This window comes from Vicugna pacos, chromosome 1, assembly GCF_048564905.1.
Source record: "Vicugna pacos chromosome 1, VicPac4, whole genome shotgun sequence".
In the NCBI taxonomy this organism is placed as follows: Eukaryota; Metazoa; Chordata; class Mammalia; order Artiodactyla; family Camelidae; genus Vicugna; species Vicugna pacos.
In genome coordinates this window covers 56879123-56891513 of record NC_132987.1, presented here as the reverse complement: position 1 = coordinate 56891513, position 12391 = coordinate 56879123, and the positions used below count along the sequence as shown (strand labels likewise).

General features: G+C 42.0%; 1 protein-coding gene across 1 annotated transcript in view; it reads right to left on the bottom strand.

Moving 5' to 3' along the window:
* TPRG1 (tumor protein p63 regulated 1) overlaps positions 1-12173 on the bottom strand; it is a 124903-nt gene extending 112730 nt beyond the window's left edge. Inside the window, exon 1 of the mRNA XM_006200969.3 lies at positions 11981-12173. The gene's annotated coding sequence lies outside the window, so the exon portion shown is untranslated. The remainder of the gene's footprint in view (positions 1-11980) is intronic.
* Positions 12174-12391: the final 218 nt, after the last annotated feature.

Genomic DNA, 12391 nt, shown 5'->3' with positions numbered 1-12391 from the left:
GATTGAGAAGCAATTTAAAAATCTTGAGCTTCAGTTTTCTCAAACTTGAAGTGGAGCCAATATTTACCTTGCAGGACTGTATAAGAATTAGAGGAACTAATGGATCTAAAGGCCCAGCAAAGTACTTAAAATATAGTGGGGTTGCAAAATGGTTTTAAAGTTTTTTAGTTTTAAAAGAAGGCTAGAAGAAGTTTAATAATCAACTGAATCTATGTTAGAGCAACTTGAACAATTGGGAGAAGACTGTGTGATAACTAGTGATGGTGGGAAATGCCTTAAAGTAATAGGAGGCAGGAAATCTGGGTGCAGACGTGAGTCGTTTCTTCTCTTGGGGCACTGCTTTTTTTGCACATGTACTAGGAGGGTATTGAACTAGTAGGCTCTCAAGTTTCCTTCCGGCTCAGCTAGTCTAGGACTCCACAAGGACCTGGTGTGGAGCCTCCATTCTCAATCAAGGCGGAGAGCTAAGAGGTCATCTACAAGGCAGGTCAAATATCCAAAATTATAAGGTTGGAATAGATCTAATTTTATCAGCTTTATTCCATTACACACCAAAACTTTCTAGTCCTTGGTTATACGTTTATAGAAAATTGCATCTTACAGAGCACTCTGGATAAGAAATCCATGAGAACAAGAGAACAAGTGCCTGGTCTGTTTTTGTTTTTGAATTCAACAGGTGAGGACACTGGATGGTGGGTACTTGTTTGTTGTTGGTGGTAGGTACTTCTTGTTTGGTTTCATTAGCTCTTTCTCCTAACCAGTGAGAGTGGCACTTCAAAGAGGACTGACCTTCCTAGGCTGGGGCATCATCCAGCTAGACCTGGTCCATTCACAGTGAAATCCTCCCTCCCACCCAACCAGCCACAGCCCTGTGAGTCACAGCCTCTTCTCCGGTCTCTGAAATTACCCAGTCATAGCTTCCTGAATCCCATCTCACTGTGAAAGCTTCCACATCTCATCTAGAACAAAGGATTTTATCTTTGTCAGTTGACTACACGAAAACAATTCACAGAAGAATCAAAACTAGATCTTCTTGCATGGAGTTCAGACCCTAGAAGAGGAGATACTGATTTAAGCATCAATTCTTAATTAGAAGTACTTATTGCCTCACCCTATGTGTGCACATCCATAGTGGAACCCTTAGAATCATATTTTAAGACAATTGAATGACAGATAAAAATTTACAGAATAACGCTAAGTGATAAAGTAGGATCTAAGCTATACATACCCTATGGTTTTATTTTCAAAACCAAAACTATATATAAATAAGCAAAAGAAAAGTATTAGAAATTAATATATTGAAGTGTTAAAAGAGTTTATCTTTAACAGAGGGAGGTTGTAAAAAATGTCCTATAATAATTGTATAAACAAATATTAATTGACACAAAAAGACATATCATTATGAAGCAGATTACAGAGTATTACATGACAAATCACCCACACATGCATTGGAAGCACATGCACCAAAATGTTATAAACGATTATCCCTGCATGACCAGCTTGCGGATAATTTATACTTTCATTTACATCTTTCTAATTTTCCCAATTACTTTTTGCATTAAACACACATGGTACTTATGATTGAGGGGAAAATGTTTCAAGGAAACATACTAAGTGAATACAAGTCAGAGTTCTTGGGCTATGGGTACAAAAGGATTGACGGAACGAGAGTAAGAATCTAAGACCCCCAGAAAGTGGTGGGTCAAGAGGCAATCATACAGAAAGTCTCATCAAAGGTAGTGTGACATAAGGGGCTTGGAAGGGCTCCATCCTAGTCAGAGATTACTGTCCCTGTGGGCCATGGAAATGTACTTGTTTCTAAAGTCCATGCGGGGGGGGGGCACCTCAAGTGGTAGAGCACATGCTTAGTGTGCATCTGGTCCTGAATTCAATCTCCAGTACCTCCATTTAAAGGAAATAATTAAATAAATAAATCTAATTACTTCCCCCACAAAAAAACTTGAAAAAAATAAGAAATAACAATAATGAAGCCCATCTAATAGTACAGCCCTACCTCCTTAAAGACGTGTCCCCTCGCCACCAAAGCTGCCTTGCGACAGAAGGCCCTTCTCAATAAGGCAAAGCGAGTAATGCGTCATCATGCAAGTGTCCTTCCCCTCCAGGGCGCTGCAAGCACCTCTTGGTCAGAAACCACCCTCTGGGCTGCTTTGTACCCCGCCCCACTGCCAACACCAAGTGTCTGAACAGAACAGACGCTTAGTAAATGTCTCTGATGCACACCACGTGGGCTATGGCAGAAGGATGGGATGGAGGGGCAAGGGGGCCTGGAGTGATCACCTAGAGCTTCCAGCTGCTGGATACAGGCCTTGATGACAATGGTCCGGAGAGATTTTGGTGATTTGACAATGAGGAAAACAGGGTCATAACACAAGCAAAGGACTACTGCGTTGATAAGAGTTCATTTATCTCTAGAGATTGGTGTTAATGATTATTTCAACACATTTAACTTTTTTTATTACATTGTAGGCCACTCATAAAAGTAAAAGAAGGAAAAGAAATCTTTCCTTAAATCTAGATAAAATGAGAGTAAAGTGTTATAATGTATATCCTTTCAGGCTTCTACATTTCTCTGTAAATGTCATTTATTCTACTTCAAAAACTGAGTTATGCTGTAAGTATTGCTCCAAAAGTTGCCCTTTAACCTAGCAGATTGAAGAGGATGCTGATACTGATGATAGTAGTAATGTTTATTATGCACTTACTGTGGCCCCAACACTGGGCTTTAACTGCACTGGCTCATTTCACACTCACCATAGCCCTATGGTCCAGGTGTTACAATTAACCTCATTTTATAGATTAATAGGCTGAAACTCAGAAAAGTTGAGGAATTTGTTCAAAGTCGCACAGTCAGCAATAAGAGCTTTAAGTTGATCAAAGATCTCTTGGACCTCAAGCCCCTGTTTTCCAGCACAGTGCTACACTCCTCAGTTCACAAATAATTTCCTGCAACAATGTGTTAGTGGATGAAGATGGTTCCAATAGGGTTCCATTACACGATCACCCATATTTAGTTAGCTCATCCCTTATCATTACTTATTCATGTTCCTTTTTTTCCTTTGTTTCTATAATAACAATACACTGAAGACCCTTGTAGGTAAATTTTTCATAATCCTTTATTTTTTTCTGTAGTATAAATTCCTAGAAAGGGAAATGCTGGGTCAAAGATTAAAGGTTCTTTGTACATATGTCTAAATTACCCCTCCCAGAAATGTTGTAGCATTTTAAGTCTCAGCAGAATATGAAGCCCATTTCTGGAATCCTAAAAAAAAAAAAACTTTCAGTCATAAAATGAGTAAGTCCTGGAGATGTCATGTACAGTATGATGAACACCACACTGTATACACAGTATATACATATTTGCATATTTGTATTGTATATTTGAAAGTTGCTAAGAAAGCAGCTCTTAAAACATCTCATCACAAGAAAAAAAATGGTAACTGTGTGGTGATGGATGGTAACTGGACTTATTGTGGTGATCAATTCCCAGTATATACAAATATCAAGTCATTACACTATGCACCTGAAATAATGTTAGATGCCAATTTTACCTCAATACTTTAAAAATTACAAAAATAAAAAAGAACATTAAACCCATTTTTCTGCAGGTCTGGAGAGGGTTTTATAATTTAAAATACATGTGTGTGTATATATATATATAGTAATTAACAGTTTAAAGTAGTCAATATTTGTTTTAATTTGCAATTTTTTTCTTTGAGTTGTGAGTTTAAAAGCTTACGAAGTGTGTATGTTTGGACATTTTCATTAGTTTCATCTTTTTTGTCTCATTCATCCACAAGAATTTCTCACTTATTAAATCATGAACAATCAAACAACTGTTTATGGTATCAATAGCTGTTACTGATTATGGTTGTGCTGGCACTAGTGAGGGTTCCAGGGATGAGTAACGATGGTGTGAAACTTCAAAATGGACACATCAGTTACGCAAGTTTACATCTCCCTGACTATTGAGCAAAACGAACCACGTCAGTTGGCTTCCAAATTGTAGATTTGATTGTCCTGATTTCTTAATTCTATCTATAAGAACATCTTAACTTGGATACTCCACTTTTTTTCTTATATGACTTAGATTAACCTCCATAGTGAAACCCTGGGGCATGGTACAGATTGATTAATTCACACACATTTGGGCAGGACCTTCTCTGTGCCAATCATTGTGCCAAGGGAAAAGAGAGGGAGGTATAGAGTAGAAGAAAATCTACAAATATAATTTCTTTCTGTTTTTGAGGAGTACGCTGTGAAAGAATTAGATCTGCAAGTAGATAATTACCAGACGGCTGGATGAAGCCTAGATAGTAATCTGCACAAAGTGCAATGGAAGCATTGCAGAGGGGCTGCAGAGTCACACTGAGCTGTCCGGACACACATGGATCGAAGGAGCTCTTGCACAAAGAAAAGCAGACACCAAGGGCCCAGTACGACCTGCTACTGAAAGGTGAGGGTTGTATTTCACTCCAGGAGTTTCCTTTTGGTGCTGTGAATGATGGGAGCAGTCAGAATGGCCATCGTTAGAGTCCACAAATGATAAATGCTGGAGAGGCTGTGGAGAAAAAGGAACCCTCCTACACCTTGTTGGGAATGTAGTTTGGTGCAGCCTTTATAGAAAAATAGTATGGAGATTCCTCAAAAAGCTAAAAATAGACTTATCATATGATCCAGCAATCCCACTCCTGGGCATATATCCAGAGGGAACCTTAATTCAAAAAGACACCTGCACCCCAATGCTCACAGCAGCACTATTTACAATAGCCAAGACATGGAAACAACCTAAATGTCCATCAACAGATGACTGGATAAAGAAGATGTGTTATATATATACAGTGGAATACTATACAGCCATAAAAGTGAATAAAATAATGTCATTTGCAGCAACATGGATGGACCTGGAGATTGTCATTCTAAGTGAAGTAAGCCAGAAAGAGAAAGAAAAATATCATATGATGTCACTCATATGTGGAATCTAAATAAAGAAGAAAGAAGACACTAATGAACTCATCTACAAAACAGAAACAGACTCACAGACACAGTAAATAATCTTATGGTTACTGGGAGGAAAGAGGGTGGGAAGGGATAAATTGGAATCTTGAGATTTGCAAATATTAATGACTATATATAAAATACATTTAAAAATTATTCTGTATAGCACAGGGAACTATATTCAGTATCTTGTAGTAACCTATAATGAAAAAGAATATGAAAAGGAATATAAATATATGGATGGATGACTGAAGTGTTATGCTGTACACCAGAAACTGACACATTGTAATCTGACTATACTTCAATTTAAAAAAAAAATGATTGAAGAGCACAGCTGCCACCAGACAGGAGGCTGGGGAGTCACGGGGAGACAAATGGTGTGTACAGCTTTCTATTCTGGACCTTGAGGTCAAGTTGAAATTATAATGGAATAATCATAGTTGAGGTACACAGAAACGGAGCCGGGTGGCCCCTGAGGACCTAGTCTCAGACACATTCTGCATCACTGAGAATTTGAACTTTCTTTACCCCAGGACACCACCAGCCATATTCAAACAGCATCTGCCAGCAGCCACCTTACGGTCTCAAGGTCCCCTCTCGTAGCTATGCAACCATTTTAGACCCCAACCGATCTTGCCTAACAAGCATTCTCACTTCTTGCCGGCTGCTTATGATTGTTGACAAACAACTTATGTAACCAACAGCGGCCTTGTGGCTTCTTCCTTTTTAAGCTTCCTGCATTTTGTTGTCCAGCGGAACACTGTTCAAGTGTCTGCGAATCTGCATCAACTAGGCTGCGGTCCTAACAACCCCCAAATAAACTTCTCTTTATTTCAGTCAGGTCTCCATTTCTGAAATCTTGGTTAACAACATGCATTGTCCTGGGCTGGATGAAATAATAGGTGTTTCAGTCTATCCCTGTGTATAGAGTAGCTATATTAGCACTATCCCGACAGGGGGTCAGGCAGGGTTGACCCTAAAAGGTGTGGTTAAGGCTCTGCGTAAACAGAGCTTTAACAACGTGTGATTCTCGAGTGACAGAAAGCAGACAGCATTAAGGACGTATCATGTCAGTAAGTAGATGCAAATTCACAACTAAAGGGAGAGGCCAATGCAACAATAAGTCCAAGGTTACAAGCGTAAGAACGTGCGTTCCCGTCCTCCAGCGCCAGATGGCTCACCCTGAAGCCCTGTGAGGACCATGTTTGAAGGACTCTTTCCGAACAGTGTCAAGTTTTCATGGATGCGGATGTTGAGTTCTAGCTCCCTCCCAGGGCCCCAGACATCCTGCTTCTGGTTCAACAGCACCTGCAGCTCGGGAGACATACCTGAGAAGCACGAATTCCTGGGATTTGTGAAAGGTCCCTAAACAGTGTCAAAGCAAAAGTTTCCAGAGCTTCACAGAGAGTTCCAAAGCTGTAAATGATCCCTGAATTATCTGTATGAGGGGGTGGCCGTGAAGAGAATTTGTCTTTTTGAACCCAGGTTTGAGTCCTACTTGTTATTAATTTTCTGTGGGATTTGGGGCAGGTGACTTCAACCCCCTGAGCCTTATTTTCTTTCCCTGAGAAAATATAAGACAACCACCTTTATCAGGACTGCTTACAGCAGTGGAAGAGATAAAATCAAATGCTTTTATCTCTGTTTCAATCAAGCCACAGTCTCTACCGAAGTGTATGTCTATCATCTTTCTCTCATCCTAAGGGGAAAAGAAGCCTCTGTCTTTCCCTTCTAGCTTGCGCGCAATTTCTCTGGATCCGATTACAAATGAGCCAAGCCTTGAAAGCCAAGTATGTATTCACCACTTCTCCTTCTCCCTTCCTCTCTTGAACCCAACCCAGCCATGCTGTGCTGCCACGTGATCCATGCTCGGACATCATCTCCTCCACCTCTCGGCAGCATCTGTGCCATCCGACCCCCCTCCTCCTTGGAAGCCTCCTTCTTTGGGATCCCAGCACACAGCACTCTCTCCTAGTGTTCACCCACCATTTCAGCTGCTCCTCCTCTATCTCCTTTCTTGGTTCCCATGGAACCAGAGGGGAGAGAGGGTGGGAGGAGTGGTCTGCTCCAGGGTGCAGAGGACAAAGGGGTGGGTTTGTTGTCTACAGAAAATGTAAATGAAAATGTTTTTCATTATTACCTTGTGCTGGGGATCCTAAACAATGTCAGTGATAAAATTCCCTTTGCTAGTATGGGACCACCCCCACCATGCCCTTTCCCCTTTAGTGCACTATTGGCCAGATTCTCCCCACTTTCCTAACCCAAAATGTTACAGCACCCCAAAGGTCACTCTGAAACCTCCTCCCTCGTCTGTCTGTACCAACTCCCTTGAAGAGCTCATTCAGTTCCTTTGCTGTAAATGTCATGTATGTATCGATCACTCCTGCTTTTATCTTCAGCTCAGATATATCCTCACTGAATCCAAGATTCATATATTCAGTCACTACTCGACATCTCCGATGGCCTCCTGTCTAAAAGTAAGTTCCTGATGTACCTTCAAAAACCTGTTCCTCTCATGGTTTTCATCTCAGATAAAGGCCTCTCCTTTCTACCAGTTGCTCACCAAAAATCTTGGAGTCTTACTTGCCTCCTTCCTGTCTCATGACTCCCCATTCAGTCAATCAAACATAAGATCGACAAACTTGTCATCACCTCCACTACTATGTGTGTGCCCAAGCTTCCACAGCAATCATCTGAGTTATAGCAATAACTTCCTAATGAATCTCCCCGTTCTGCCTGCCTTCTCCCCACACCACCTTCATCTATTCTCAACACACAGAGAGATTCCTTTGAAATGGAAGTCACACCAAGTCATTCCTCTGTCCAAAATTTGCAGATGGCTCCCATTTCACTTGGAGTGAATGTCACAGGTTGTCACAGGACCCTGCATGTCACTGTGGCATCCCCACTCCACCATCATCTTTCTAATTTGATTTCCAAAGGTTTTTTTGTCTCTCAGTTTAATCTATGCCTTTTTCTCAAAGGGGCCAAGAAGACATGATTCTGCCTCAGGACCTTTGCACTTGCTGTGCTAGTTGCCTGGAATGCTGTTTCACCAGTTATTTACATGCTTTGCTCTCTCATATTGTAAACATCTTTACTCAAATAACAGCTTATTTCTCCCTAAGCACCATCTCCCAAATCTCAACTCCCCAAAACTTCCTATCCCCTGCTTTGTCCTTTTTCCTCTGTACCTCATACATTATATATTTTAATGGTTGATTTTATTTATTTTTCCATCTGTTCCATTAGAAATATAAGCCACCTGAGGGCACAGACTTTCTTTTTCTTCACTGCTGCAAGCCCTAGAACACAGATTCAGTAAGTAGATTTGAATGAATGAAACTTGATGTTTCTATTGAACAGATGTTCAATAAACAGTTTCAAATGAATGAATCTTATTCAAATACTTCCTTTTACTCTGAGCCATAACACCCACCTAGTTCCCTTGAAGCAGAGACCAAGGAGAGATAATTCTGAACCAATCTCATACAACCACGTGCATGAAAATGAGAAAAGTTTGGTTACCCAATATATCTGTGTAACTCTTGTTCTGATGACTGGTAGAGTCCTTCACAAGATGAGAACCTTCCCTGTAGCTCATGAGGATGCTGTAAACCACAACGAAGTGTTCACATATTTGTGAAGTCCTCCAGAAGTGTTTATTATGGCAGAGGCCAGGCCTGGGGCATCCATGAACCTTCTATAACTATTCATTACCAGATGACAGGTTCCCAGACCAAATGACAAAGCTTATCAACCTAAAGTAAGCCTTCACCACACCCTACAAGTTAAGAACTTATGCAATATCACTTTTCTAACTTTGAGATAACCCAGCAGAATAGACTTACTAAAAAAAGATTTGGTTATATTTTTTCATAAAATATCCTTTATAAGTTGCTCAATGTGTTTTTAAAATATTTTCATCCATCTTTCTAATTTCACTGTATATTACCACCTGGCCTCCCTTGCTAAGTATCTGATACTGTCCACTGTGTTCAGAAGTGCTCAGTTCTGTGGGGTTTTTTTTTTTTTTCTGTTAATTCTCCTGAAAAACTTAAGGCTGAGCTCAGTGGTATCCACACACGTGTTCTGACACTGCCAAAATATGGACGTGGATAGTCATGAACCTGAACTACATGTCTAGCCGATAGTTGTCCTGCTCTTCAAATCCACTCTGTGATGCCTGGTCTGAAGCCCTAAGCCTGCCACTCAGCGCCCAGGATCTGGTGCAGACCCAAACGGCCAGCCTCATTCCTCCGTCAGTCCCACTAGCCCAGTAAATGTTATCTTTCAAGTACTTTTCAGACAGTACTGACTTATGAGTTTGTTTAAATTTGTTTTTTGCTGGAAACTCTTCTCACCTCTATCTGTCCAAAGCCCAGGTCAAATGTCACTTCCTCCTTGCAACCTCCCCTATAATGGCAACCTGACTATTGTCATGAGTCCCTCCTTGTTCAGTAAAGCAACATTGCTTTCTTCCTCTTGCAGCATGTCTCCTATTTCTCTTGGACTGCAGTTATGTGTGCACACCATTTCAATACCAGTGAAGCCCCTGTGGGGAAGGGTCATTGCTGTTCATCCCTGAGTCCCTGTGCTTAGGGTGATGTCCACCATAAGTGATCAGGAGGTGATGATGTCATCAGTGGGTGCATTATAGCAAACAGACTTTTGGGCTAGATTCCAAGATTTCAGCAGTTTGTTTTGTTCTCTTTGGGAATATAGGCACTGTGCTGTTATCCATGTGCTTGCATACATCATAATACCTTTTCTCATCTTTATGTCATTGATCTATTGAGTAGAGTATTATTCATCATTTGTCAATTTTCCTTCTTTTTCTCTTGAACCTGGAGATGATGTTGGAGTTGTGTCATCTTGTTTAACACTTCTGCTTTCAAGTCACTGAGCCTTGATATCTGGCTTAATATCCTGCATAGGTACCAGGGCCAAAGGCATATTCTGTTGAAGTCATCATTTTTCCTACCTCTTAAATAATGAGAGGTTAGGGCCAAAGAATTAATTTCATTTCCTCCCTGGCGTCATTGATCTGTGGTCTGGCCTTTCATTATGTGGAACTAACTAGGTTTCCCTTGAAAGAGAATGATTTGAACCCATCAGAGATTGGAAGAGAGAAGTATCGACAAACCCAAATACCTGTGCGCCTCCGTCAGGTCCCATGGGGACCGTGGAGGACTGGGGGTCACAGGCTCCCCCCACAAGGACCACATGCTGCCCAGATCCAGCGGATGGCGCGAATGTGCAGCCACTGCTGATGGGTCTTCCGATCTCCCTGAAAAATTAGATACCTGAACTTCTACAAGACATTTCCTGGATGGTCAATATTTGCTACTAGTTCAATTGAAGACACCACCATTGCTTGCCCATCTCCCACCCCTATACCTAAGGAGAAGTTCCAAAATTTGGTTAAAACAAATATTTCACAAGAGTCAAGTTAATAAGGAAAGACGCTTCTTGGGAGAAGTCCCCGACTCTGCAGGGTGGGATGACATTTCCACTGGATGCTTAAAAATGGTCAAAGTGCTCGAAAACATGTAACTGAAAGGAGTCTTAAAGGGCATCTGTACAGACCCCAAAACGGCACACAACTCATGCTTCTACTTAAGGATACCCAGCACCATTCACTGCATGTGGTGGGCAACGTAAGGGTTACAGCCTCAGTGATCACCGGCTGCCTGGTCTTATGCACATCATGTCATCTTTCTGGGCTTCGGTTACTTTATTTCGAATAAGATAATTGATTAAGTGATTTCATCAAGACCCTTACAGCCACAAAGACACTAAGAATATACAGAAGCCTGCTAAAGATTACGTAGCAATGCAACCCACTGCCTTGTGGGGGGCCCAGGGGTATGAACATTAGCACTGTCATAACAAACTCAAACAGACACACGCGCGCACACGCACACACAAAGGAAACATTTCCTTCTACAACTGAGAACGATACAACCTTTACAGCGTGAAGAGAAAAATGATAGCTAAAATTAGCATCTTAAAAAATAAACGACATAATCACTGAAGATGAGATTTTCTCACAACAGCAGAACAATGCCGTATAATGATAGCTGTCATCAGAGAGGAAATTGCAGGAGTCAGTTTGAAAGGATTTGGGGGTGTCCCTCCCCATTGAAATTTGCTTTTCCATACACCACAGTAAGATGGATAAGCTAAAGTGTTTCCCCAGGGCCTTTGTGATCAGCGCCTTGTACGACTGCTGTCAACATTAGGAGAGTGTCATTTCAGCCCCAAATAGAAGCCAGAGCATGTGTCAGGCTCCACGTAGTCATCTTCTGGAAGTTACACATCGGTTTTCAATTTCCAAGGCCTCTTTCCATACACATGCTCATTTGTTCCCCCCAAAGAGTACATTTGATGGAGCCTATATGTCACGATAAAATCTCTCTCAGATGAATTCAAAAATCTCCCTCCCGATCTGCCTACAAGAAAAGAGTGCCTTCTGTTTGCCATTTGACAGTTCAGGAAGCCCTTTCACTCCTCTTGGCTTTTTGAGATAAGGTATGACCTGCTAGGTGGGGTGGTAAAGGGAGAGAAAAGGAGGAATCAAATCTAATCTTGGCCTCAGTCTTCAGATCAAACTCAGACAAATCACCTCAAGTCACCGAGCCTCAGTTCCTAAGCCACTGAATAGAGAAAATTATACCACTCCTGCCGTCCTCACAGGGCAGTTAAGACCAAAATCAATACAGAGGTAGGTGTGTCAGGGAGTTTGTAGGCTGAAAAAAGCTGGTCTGCAAATCTCGTCAACCCTGAGACATAAGAAAGGATAGAGCAGAAGTTTCACGGGGCCATGGAGAACCGGTGCCTAGATGGGACTGTGAGGCAGTGGCGGAGGGGACCAGAGACACAGGGTGGGGACAGGAGGAATCATCTCAGAGAGAAAAACCCCAGCTCTTTGCAGAACCAGTGACAAGCCACCTGGCCTTACCTGGCGAGACTGTGGCCGGTCCTCAAGGATTTTCTTCTCTTGTTGGACGAAGGGGGCCAGACCACAGACAGTGGCCAGTGTTGGTGTGGCTGGTCCAGAAGAAGCCAAAGAAGAGGATGCGCTCGTGCTGCCACCCAGCTCGGTCTGAACCTTGCCTCACCGAGACGGCTGAGAGTGAAGTGCTCAACCTCCAACAAAGGGTCACACGAAAGGATGAGGGTGTTTACAGGGTGGAACTCCACCTGTCAGAGACGGGGAACTGCAGCGGGCGGGGCCTTTCTCATTCTACAGACTGACACACCTCTCCCTCCCATCCTCTCCTTCAAGAAGTCCTAGATTTTTCTGCCAACTCCCTCTTTGATGAAAATCTTCGGATGGGGTGAGCAGGAGCAGGCTTCTGTCCAAAGCTTA